Source organism: Coptis chinensis, chromosome 3 (genome assembly GCF_015680905.1).
Source record: "Coptis chinensis isolate HL-2020 chromosome 3, ASM1568090v1, whole genome shotgun sequence".
Taxonomy (NCBI): domain Eukaryota; kingdom Viridiplantae; phylum Streptophyta; class Magnoliopsida; order Ranunculales; family Ranunculaceae; genus Coptis; species Coptis chinensis.
Window position 1 is genome coordinate 25,151,851 of NC_141458.1, and position 12,624 is coordinate 25,164,474.

The window sequence follows — 12,624 nt, forward strand, 5'->3', positions numbered from 1 at the left end:
ATGGAATGACGACATAAAATTGAATTATAGTACCATATGATTATATGTGTACACGTAGATATGACCATCACTTATATTAGAATTCGTTAAAGAGAGGCAGAGAAGTGCTTTTCTAATGAAAAGGTAATTCTAAATTGAAAGCAGAGCGTAACAAGGAAAGCAGGGTTTTCCCAATATTGCCATAATAGTTTACCCATGAGCCTGCAAAAACAAGGATGATAGTTTAGTGCAGAAACTTGGTAACAGACTAACAGTTCCAACTGTAATTCTTGGTAAAATAACATTGGTGTAGCATGCATGTGAATTGTGAAGGATCTATACATAGTGATCGTGTATTTGCTATATACTAAACTGTGTAGTTATTACAAAAGAGGTGGTAGGTGAAAGTGTTGGCAAACATGAGGTGGGGCGAGTGACATTATAAGGCTTGGGGGTGGTAGGCTGAAAAAAAATTGCTCAGGCGTTGCCTAGGCAGCTCACTCCCAAGTGTTGTCTTTAATGGTCCAGGATCGGTAAAAGAACATCCCTTCTAGGAAATGGGTTATAGATAGTTACTATGAATATCACATGGGTTGTACTGACTCAAACTTCTTTTTTAACAAGCCGTTATAACTTTTAGGATGCAATTTTTGGAAACTATATTTATCATTCAGCCAGGTAGTTGAAGTGTTCAACAAGTTTATTTAAATGTTTGACTTCATCAAATTTTGAGGTTTAGTTCTTCCATTATGTATATTATTTTTATTGTATTTTTTTAGCAAATGTTATGGTTTTAGTTGAAGGGGCTATGTAATTACCTATGGCTTTGCCCTAACCTGAGAACCAATCTTCTCCCAATTGTTATTATTGCTATAAGTAGGGGTGCAGAGACAACTAGGAGGTTTGCGTCATTTTCATGATGAAATGTATTATTTTTTCTAACTAATTCAATCACATTATTTTTTACCTTATAGTTTCATCACATTTAAACTTTCAGTCTTATTGGATTCTTTCTTATTGGAGACGAATCAGTGGAGCTAAGCAAATAAAGTCATTTCTCCGACACCAAAAGTATATCTCAGATGAAAATCCAAAGTTCTTTTGGAGGAGAAATTATGGAGTTTTTGGTGAAAGAAAGTTTCTATAAAGGTAAATGATCAGATGAGAATGATGCTTGGTCAAAGCTTAAGACTCAGGAATGATGCTTGATTATCCAAACCCAGAGTTTGTTGATGACGATAGCTATGTGTTCTTTCATTTTATGATTAACATTAATTTTCTTCACCCACGACTTTGTGCTTGCTTGGTAGCCCTGTTCAGGGTCATATGGAAAGCCCATAAATGACTGCATCTCCTAAAGCAATGGCAACATTTTTTGTACATCCGATTTCCAGATTTGGAAGATTTTATGTTCTTTTAATAGATAGGAAAGATCTGTAAAACAAATGGCCATCTCATGTTTGTATGAAAAGTTCAAAGTGTATAACTCCTAGAGGAATTGTTTTGGTAATGATTGTGTAATTAAGTTCTTGTGGTTTGCAAATTGATTTTAATTAAACTGCATTCACTTTTTTCTACAACGTGAACTTTAATCAATTGTTTTTGTTGCTAATTTGTTATGAAGTGCAGAGTGGTTAGGTTTTTCAATCATTTCTCCGACACCAAATGTACATCTTAGATGAAAATCCAAAGTTCTTTTTGGAGGAGAAATTCTGAAGTTTTTGGTGAAAGCAAGTTTCAATAATCCTAAAAATGAAATGTAGACACTGATATTATATTCAAATACAAATACCTGTCAATACCATCCACGTGCAGGACACGTGTATTTTGCTAGTTAGTTTAATGCTTGCATTCACATCCAGTTTTCGATTTCCCATTAAATATTATTTGAGGTTAGTTTGAACGATGCATTTGCATCCAGTTTTTGATTCCCTATTAATTGTTCTTTGATGTTAGTTTCATTAAGTATTATATATATTTTAAAATATTTGTCATTATTGCTTTGCCATTATTTTTTTTTTCATTTTCTATTATATATTTTGTGATGTTATTTTTTATATAATTTAATTTTTTTACATGTAATTTGTTTTGGTTTGGTATATAATTTATTTAAGCCCAGCATCCACTTTAACTGAATCTCGTTATTCAGCCGAATATATATAGGGGAGGGATCCGTTTAAAATGGGTTTTTATACCATGGTTTATACCACGCCCCTTTACAAGATGAGTTAAAAGCTAATATTTTGTGGATATGATCTCCTAACTATGGATAGATTTTCCACAAAAATTCGGCTCATTTGGAAATCTCTAACCTAATTAAAAATTGTTGACAACTTTAATTTTTTTTTAACGGCCCAGATTTTTTGATTTTGCAATCATCTTTTGACATTGTTAAACATTATCAAATGAGCTGAAATTTTGTGGAGGTGATCTTCAAGGTTTGTTGGACATATCCACAAAAAATTAGGTTCTAATTCATCTTGTGGGTGAAGTTGTGGGCCATGATATAAACCAAGGTATGAAAACCATGGTATATATATAAGTCTAAATCCCATAGTGGATGGCGCATCAAATTGAAAGGGTTTTAGGAAAATCATTTTCGGTGGAAACTATTGTTATTTGTAATTTAGTTTTTTGTCTCATTTTTCTTCTTCTCGTAATTAGCTATATTATTTAGAAAAAGTTGGAGACTCTGTGAAACTCTAGATGAGATTGTTTTTTCGTAATTAGCTATAGTGTTTAGGAAAAGTTAGAGACTCTGTGAAACTCTAGATGAGATTGTTTCCTTATTTATATCTTACTTTTTTATAATTAGTAATAAAATTTAGAAAAAACTGGAGTCTCTGCATGTACTACAAAAAATAGATTGGTGAGGGTATAACTATAATATATATCTAAGGAAATGTAATATGTCATAATTATTGTGGCAGGAATTGTGTTTTTTGGAATCCTTAACTATGAATAAATGTCTAAATCCCACAGTGGATGCCGCGCATCAAATCGAAAGGGTTTTAGGAAAATCGTTTTCGGTGGAAACTATTGTTTTTAGCTATTTAGTTTTTTGTCTCCTATTTTTTTTTTCGTAGTTAGCTATATTGTTTAGGAAAAGTTGGACACTATGTGAAACTCTAGATGGGATTGTAAACTCTAGATGAGATTACTTTTTCGTAATTAGCTATAGTGTTTAGGAAAAGTTAGAGACTCTTTGAAACTCTAGATGAGATTGTTTTCTTATTTATATCATACGTTTTTTATAATTAGTAATAGAGTTTAGAAAAGACCGGAATCTGGTGAGGGTATAGCTATAATATATATCTAAGGATAAAGATAAATATTTGTTTCCTATTTTATCTCCTACTTTTTCTTAATTAGCCATGCCACGTGGACACTCTAGAAACTCTTCCTCAATTGAATTGAATAGGGTAGAGCTATAATATATATATATATATATTTATTGTGTACTGCTTCACTTTTCAAAAATTTCAGAGTACTTATAACATGGTTTTATTATGGGTTATTTAGCTCTAGGTCCCTAATAATAGGGGTATTTCTGTTGGATCCAAAGTTTTTCATTTATTAGCTTTAGGTCCCCTTACCGATAATCGACCGCATTGACCAAGTTTGACTGTGTGTTGTGGTGTGTCTGGTGTCGTGAACTTTTAGAATGCCATAAGTACCCCTCATATCTATTGCATGTGACCACTTAAAAAAATAGAAAATCTTGAATTCAATTTACTTGACACGTGTTGCAATCGTGGCTCCCTAATCCAATGGATGCTGTAAAGGATGAAAAAAGTGGGAAAGTTTACAATCCATTTCATATTCCCACGGAAAGGTTAGTATTTTGAAATCAAAATAAACCTCATGATGTCCACTGATACGTACCTGAAAATCTCACCATACCAAGATTAGTGAAAGTTCGAAATTTTGTTTCTTCTAATAAAAAAAGATCATATATCATCATCATCTTGAACACTTCTCATGCTCCATTCATTCCATCACTATGCCACTATTTATTCTGATAAGTATTCAAACAACGTATTTTAACCCTCAGTTATATCTTTTGTTTGGCCCTCTTAGTGGACTAATCATGCTTGCAAGTTATGTTTTATGATTTTATATGTGAAAAAAAAAGTTTTACAAAATATTATAGTAAAACGGGCAAAAAAGAGTAATTTGGAGCATTAAGGATAATATGGATAATTATGGAGAAAGCCCAAGGTTTTAAAGCTATGAAAAAAATAAGGCTTGGACCTGTTTTAAAGCTTATTTGGAAGCCCAAGGCAAAATGACCCGTTACTTGGACCAAAGCCTGCACAGAAAGAACAAAAAAGGAAAAACAGACCCATATGTCTGGGACACATGGAAATACACCGTCCCGTGCGTCCAGACGCATGAAGCCGACATAATAGTTCTACCTCTTATCTGTTTTAGAAACGGAAGTTGGAATCGGAAGGATGTCAATATGTAATTGGAAATTAGATCCAAAAGCCCACGCTTGAGATGTTTCTAGAGCTCATTGTAACCCCTATATAAGGAGCACCTTAGTGCCAGTTGTAATTGCCAATTCACCTTTATTCTTTTTGTCTCTAGAACTTGAGACAAAGAGAAGTTAATAATAAAATGGGTTAACGAACATTACCCCAAATACACACAAAAAAACACGGTCAAATCAAGTTGACTTTTTGTGTGTGCGTACTTAGGGGGAGACCCTAATTTCCCCATCTAGTAAGGGGGAAATCCTAATTGGCTCATATAGTGTGTGGGGGGGGGGGGGGGCTAATACTAGTTAACCCTAATAAAATATTCGGTTTTCACTAGCCAAGTCTTAATACATTAATCTCCCTAGTCTTATGTTATTCTTTTCTTATTCTTCATGTTCTTCCTTCTTCATAGAAGGCTAATATTCTCCTTCAAGGGAGGGGATGAAGTCTGCCGGTGCTTAGGGTTTTGTGATTCTTTTGGTTCATGGTGTAAACCAATCAGGTTAGTTCTTTATATATGTTTTTAGTTATTAGTCCCATTGCCCACACTGGGGGATGGAAGTATTGAATAGGGTTTATGTTTTATGACAAGAGAATTAAATTAGATGTGAAAACAATAGTTCTAACATGCTAAAATCATTCTTAATCAATAATAATAATACTCTATAAAACAGTTGTTATATGGGAGTAATCGTTTTCGATCAACTCTTGCTTGCACGTACTTGTAACGAATCTAGACTAGCTAACTATTGCACTAATGAGAGAGTAATATGAGGCTAAGAAAACAGTACATTTAAATGAGAGAAACATATAGAGAGAGGTAATCCGTCACGTAATTCGATTGACCATTAGGTTGATTATTGAATTGCCTATTGATCCCTAGTGAACACCAAGTCCTCTCGGATCAAGGCTTCACTAGCATGAGAGTTTAGCTCCACTACAAATCTCTTTGGTGGTGGCTCTAAACTCTAGTTTTCCGTTATGAGCTCCATCTCTAGTTACTCATAACGAATAACTTGAAGTTCTTATTTGCAAAACAAATAATACTAATAGTTAATCATCCTCACATGACTTCATAAACCTCTTCTAATGGAGGTTTAGCCTTGTTTCATTGGATGAACAATATCAAAACAGTAAATAAAAGACATTGAAACAATAAATTGAATAAAGCTAAGCTTTATTAATGGAGTTAGAGGCTACAAGAATAAACCCTAATTACTTAACCCTAAACTAAAGTAACCTACTCTACACTAAAGAAAGGGGTGCTAGAAGAGCAGTATTAAGTTTAGCCTTAACATTCTTTATATAGAAGAGGGTTAAGGTTACATTTTAGTGCATGGGCAAAAATGGGGACTTTGGGCCTTTAATGTGAGCCTAAAGTCCATTAGGTTAAGTCTAAAGAGGCCACAACTATTGGAAATTACTTTATTACCTTTTTCGTCCACCTTTACATCTTTGATTGGGGTAAGACTGGGTCCATTGGAAAGCTTATTCCGAGCCGGTCGGTTTGGCATAAAGTAGGCTTGATTCTGAGGCCCGAGTCCAAATATACGTCCATTTGAAGTTCTGTTAACTTTTCTGTTCTTTTTCTATCTGAATTGACTTTGACTTCCCAGCTTTGACTGAGCTTGAAAAAGGTTTTTCTTCATAATTCTTGGGCTTTAAACGTAGAACTTCCTCGGCAATCATCTTGACTCGTTTTCCATGCAAAATGACATCTTTAAGCGCATAAACAATTTCAAGACCTGAAATACACAAAAACACGTAAACAATACTAACTCTTATTTATTATAAACATAATTGGCCTAAATGTAATACTATTAAGGGATTTAAACTACACTTTTGGGTGCTTATCATTTTACAATTTAATATCATGGTAGCGTTCTTTACTTTTCTTCTAGTAGTATATTTATTTATAGTTAAAGAAATATTCTTTGTGTTGCCCTAGAAGGGGTAGCTCAGAGAGTGGCTGCCCAGGGGAAGTACATATTCTTTGTATTTGCCTTAAGTGATGATTTATTGAATGACTACCTAATTTGGAAGTACTCCTTGATGTTGCACTAGGTAATACATTGAATGACTGCCTGAACTTATATAAAAGGAAATAAAATATTAATAACATAAACATAGGAACAACCTTAAGTAGAAATAATTGTTAACGATGTTTCGTCCAACAAGACATTAACAGTCGTTTGATTGTTTAATTGTAGTCTAGTTATAAGAATAACCATGAAGCAAAAGATCACAGATCAAATGTATTGGTGGATTTGATTCTCTTGAATTCCCTCTCATATATTCTTTTAGTCGCAATAATTTAGTTTAGTTTAGCATTAGTTTAATTCACAATCTTTACAATTATCGTTTTTAATCCCTCAAACTTTCTTTCCAGTCTCGTCCTTCATAATTACTACAACTTAGAAGTGGAACGAAATTCTACTCATCATTTACTCGTTTGGGGATAATTAGGTTTTGATTCTTGTATAATTTAGACCAACGACATCTATCATCTATCATTTATATACTCATTCCACATTCTGTTATCATTAAACATCTAAAGTATATTATTGTCATGTTCTAAGCCATGTCTGAGATATCTAATTAACATGGGTATGCCATTCAATGGCAGCCCATATGACACATCTGTTGATGCTATTGTTCCTGTTCAAGAAAATCTGATATTAGCTTTTTACTACGTTAGAGATTTGACTCTCTAATTTGGCGAAAGAGCGAATTCAAAGTTCCTTACTCACGATCTTCGTGTTCGTAAAGTTGAAGTAAGGATAGAACCAACCTAAAGGTTAGGACAACTACAACTTGGTTGTTACTCTTAGGGAACTAGTGAGTAAGTTTATATTAATACTAGGTTTCTTTCCTACACAAATATTAAAGAAAAATATTAAGATTCGAAATATGCAACTAAGACAAAATACAATTTACTAAAGAAAAGGTGGAGAGCTAATCCTCCTCATGTGAAAATAACATTTAGTTGTTGATTTGAAAATGTTCATTTGATTCTTCCTAGACTCATAGACAAGCCCTAATGGAAGAAAACTTGATCCCTAACATGTATGGCTCATTTCTAAACTCATACATGTTAGCAATTGGAATCAAGCAATGACTTATCTCTAAGCTCATTACTTGATTCCTAACTAGACACTACACCAACTATCATTTTGGTATAGGATGTAGGTCTAGTTGTTCTTCCTAACAACCTACCAAGCCAACAACAATTATTTTCCATCACATGAGTTGGATTAACTCCCCAAAAGGGAAGTTAGCTCATGATCCTTGGGATAAAGGATTACAAACTAGAAGAACAAAAAGAGAGAGAGGAAGAGGAAGAAGAAAAACTAACTAAACTCACTTGCTTTTTATTCATTTTCTAGAAGAAAACCAAAGTTTCCTCCATTAAAACTATTACAAGCTTTTCTTACAAAAACTAAAACTAAATAATAAAAATGACTAAGGAACTAAAATAATACAAGGTAAGGAAAAGAAGTCAAGGGAGTAAATGGAGTGTCCCCCCCCTGTTTTGTTTTCTTCTTCATTTGAGAGACATCTCATTTCCTCCCATGTGAAACATCAAACCACATTTACTTCATTTTATCCACCATATTAAACAAAGTGACACCTTGCCTTTTTTTTTCACTATTAACACCTAATCTAATTAATTACATGCAAGGTGTCAACTTTGCACCAATAATTTGTCATTTTTGTCTTGACATGCTCCATGATTGATGACTCATCCAATCTTGCGGGCTCGTATAGTGGGTCCTATGTGCAGTCTAGTGGCGGTCCGGTCTTTGGGCAATTTTACAATTTCCCGCCTATGCGTAGAGTTCATCGCCCTGATTGTCTGAGCAGTTCACTTGTCACATTCGGAGTCCTGGTTCAAGAGGTAGGAGCTTCGGAAGTTTGATGCTTCTGTGCGGATTTGGAAGATTTCATATATATGTCGTTCCTCATGCTTTATCGCAGGTTTAAACCATATTTCCATGTCTAATGCGAATACCTGCAAAAGTATGAAAACATATTTATTTCATGATTATTAAACACATAGTTAACCAAATTTATATGTCTCAACAGGGTTTCATAATACACTTTTGGGTGCTTATCACACAACCCCCAAACAACACTTTGCTTGTCCTCAAGCAAAGAAGAGACATTAAAATAGATAAGTGGCCAAAAATGTGTAGTCCTAACTAAGTCTCGTTTCGCAGAGTGCGGTTGCATTGACCATATGCAACAAGGCCTTAAACCCCTAGGAATTCCCTAGTGGACGAGTTATAGCCTCGTGAGAGTTTTCCAGAGAAGATACTCACAAACTTCATTTATACTACAACGACTCAATGACAGAAACTCGTTTCCTAAATTAATCTCAAATATCCATACATCTCCTTAGCAGGGAACGAGGATTGATTTCTTTGAAATTCAAGTTAATATGTATTCAATAATTAAAACATCTACATATGATTATGCATGTAGTGAACTTTTCATTGAAATGTACTAGCAGGGTTGTTTCTGAATCCTTTGGAGAGTGTACCTAAATGGGTTCTCACAGGTATATGTCAAAACACAATTCCACTCAAAAATTTTTTCACTCAGGTTTTGTTAACTCCAGTGTGCAGTGGGCACACATTTCCTCACATCTCAATGACAGTCAGAGGAGTCGATGTCGATCAATCACGTCTACTACTTATTATCACACCACCCTACTCCTAATTGAGCTAGAGGTCTTTATTAGGTATTGTGGGGCTTAGGTGATAGTGTACAAGAAAATGGAAATGGATAATTAAAATTTATGAGTATGAGAGAATAGGGTCTTCATATATTTACACTAGAGAAATCTTTGTTTTCTTTTCTTCTTCTAACTGAGTTTTCCAACCTTGTTCTTAAGCCTCTAATGGATTTTTTTTTTTTTTTTAATCGAGATGGCTTAAGAACATGATTCTATTTTTCTTTCCTGAAGCAAGTAACTGACTTTTATTTGGGACAAATCTTTCTCTTTATTCTTTCCACATTTCATCCTATTTCTCATACTCATAACTTAGGTAGGTTCTTTTATTTGGTTTAATAGATGGGTAAGGAATTTTTTGGTGAAAGTGAAAGGTTTGATGAAAGGTTCAGTGGAGTGACTAGTGGTAAAATTTGTAATAGGTAAGAATTTTTAGCTATGTCGATCCAAAGATGGCCTAAATTCTCTCCTAGGGTTCGGGTGGTGATCAAGTAAGTAGATGCGTGATTTTCTCTAATCGGGAAAACTACTCCTCTGTGTTATCACACACAAATCACTCATGTCAAGGTTTTTGGTTAGATTCTCACAGGATTTATAGTTTAAGTAACTAACCGTTGGTTCCAGAAACTTACTGCTATGTACAATCGATGATACTCAAGATACATGAATGTTCATGAAAAAGATGTATAAACTATTGCATACATATTATCTTAAGTTTCTTAAAACAAATCCTAATTCGGATACTAATGTGAGATTTCTAGACAATTTTCATCATTGAAAAGGAAACAAGACTTTGTCACTAAGTACAATTATTAACATGAAAATAAAAACTATATACTGAGGTTACAATTTGCCTAATATTTGCTCTGAGGTTAAAGCACCCCAACAAAATGATGCTTAGTCCTCGAAGTATCAATAATTAAAGAGAGAAAGTACCTGAGAACCGTGAGCAAAATTAGGGCTAGATTGCTGGAACAGAAAGGTTGGAGAACATAATATATTATTCAGAAAGAATAAGAAAATGTTCAATAGCACACTAAACATAGCACACGAAATAAAAACAATAGCACACCAAACATAAGGTTTAGCTAGATATATGTACAATGACAAGCTCAAGTTTACCATCCAGCAGGATGTGAAGTTCTGGCATCCTTTTGAAGGAAATGCATTTCCTTAGCATCGCGCCAAAAGATAATAGTCTGCCAAATTTCTGCCCATTCTTCGTTTCCAGATTTCCTCAAATGTGTCTTCATATTTTCATCCTTCGGGTAACAACGAACATGCCTCAGGTACCGAGCGGGACGCTTCCATTTCCGAAACCTCAATGAACGAATGATTCTGTTTGCTGGGCACATAGAATCTACCTTGACCCAGTCATGAAAAGTAGCTGGAAACTGTGGGAAATGTGTCTTCATGATTCGGCAAGCGGTGACCGGTAAAAGTATATACTGATCCTGAAAAGTGCGAGCTCGTTTCAAGTTGGAGATAACACAACCTAGGATGTTAAATAATGTATGACCTTGAGCTAGTGCACTGAATACGACGCAAGCAGCCTCATTGGCAGTAGAAAAATACCAATCTCCCATAATGTTTAGGAGTACAAATAATATCGCAGTCCCCATGTTCATGGTCATGCTTGCTAAGGGAATGGTGACGTCACGCCATGCCACATGGCCATTTCCTTCTCTCGTTTAATCTCAAGACCATCACCGTAAGTTTCACAAAACGCTTTCCACTGAAAGGAACGATAAGAATTATGATAGATGTAATGCCATGATGCAACATGTTCGTGATATGGAAGATCCAAAGTTAGTGTAAGTTGTTGTTCAGAAAAGATATGAGGTGTGTCACCAACTTGGATTGTGAACCCGTCTAAGTAGAAACCATGCGCATGGTTGAATGCTGGTGTGTCTTCCATATTAGCATAAAAAGTATGCAGCCAAACTTCGGAGAATAAGTTTGGTCGTTGAAGAATTAGGGAAGACCATCCGATGTTTGTAATGTAGTCACGGAAGAGATGACCATAGGTATTGGAATCCATCATAGACTGAAAGGATTGCTCAGGAATGAGTTTGGGAGGTACCATGTTTGATGAAGATGCAATTGATGAAGATGCCATAGTGGATGAAGTAAAGAAATAGGTAACGACAAAGGCAAACTGGATGGATAAATGAGTATGTAAGAGAATAGACCATCCTGTAAGCACATGTTAAATTATATTAGTCACAACGCAAATGATGACAATCCTATTAAGCATTTCATACAAAAGAAGACACAAAAGTAAGACAAAATTCATAATACGACGAAAAATGTAATGACATATACGAGTATTTATTTATTGACTTAGTAATATTAGAAAATTATGGATTGTTATGTTGATCTTGGAGACGCATATCATGCACCAGACTGTTTAGTTCTTCCATTTGTTGGCCGAGTTGCATCTGAATGTCCCCTTGGTTGGCAGAGAGTACATTTTGATTTTCCATTAGGAGAGCGTGATTTTGCAAGGACTGAGAATGATTTTCCAAGATCTCCTCCCTGCTTGACATCATGCATTGCTTGACGATCTTGGAAATCCTGAAGAGTTGTGATGATGATATTCTGATGAGCGTGTAGTTCCCTCAAACCATGATGAAGAAGTTTAATGCCTTCCATGGGATTAATAATGTTCATCAAGGCATTTTCATCAAATAAATGGTCAGAATTTGAGCTTGGGTCGTTCTGTTCATCTATCAGAGTATCAGGAGTCCAAAAACCAACGGAGTAGTCTGTTTGGAGTACTTTTATATGTGCTATTTGAAGGGGTGTCTCTGGAGAAATTACTGGATAACCCCAACGCATCATAATCTGCGTTACTAAAGTGGGTAGGGGTGCTGACCTTCTTGTTTTCTTGGTGATTACGTTCCAAAGGTGTTGGATTAGACAAAAGTCATCTCTTTGAGTCTGTAAAATCCAAAGTAGGTGAAGTTGAGGCTTTGTGACTTCTGATTGGTGTGATGTACCTACCACATTGTGTCCCAACCAGCGGAGCACAACACGTTGATTCTGTTTCAAAGAGCGTTGAAGAACAATGTGATGTATATTTCCGACTTCGTCATGAGATACGGTAGCTCGTAGTAAAGTTTTGGCAGAATCAAATGATGACTCTTGAAAAAGGGACTCCTGGGTATTCATTGGGATTTGAAGTATGTCGGAGATCATTTCCTTAGTCAATTCCGATCGTTGTCCATAGGCATTGAAGTAGAATTTTCCATTTTCAGATCCGCTAAATTGGTAGAACATCAAAACCAATTCTTGGGAATAACCAGCTACTGAATGATATAGAAGAGGCGTCCATCCGCGACGTATGATTTCGGTATCAAAATAAGGAGAAAACCGACCATCTTCGAAAGTTTTCAGGTAGTCTTTCTCTGCCGTTATTTTTCT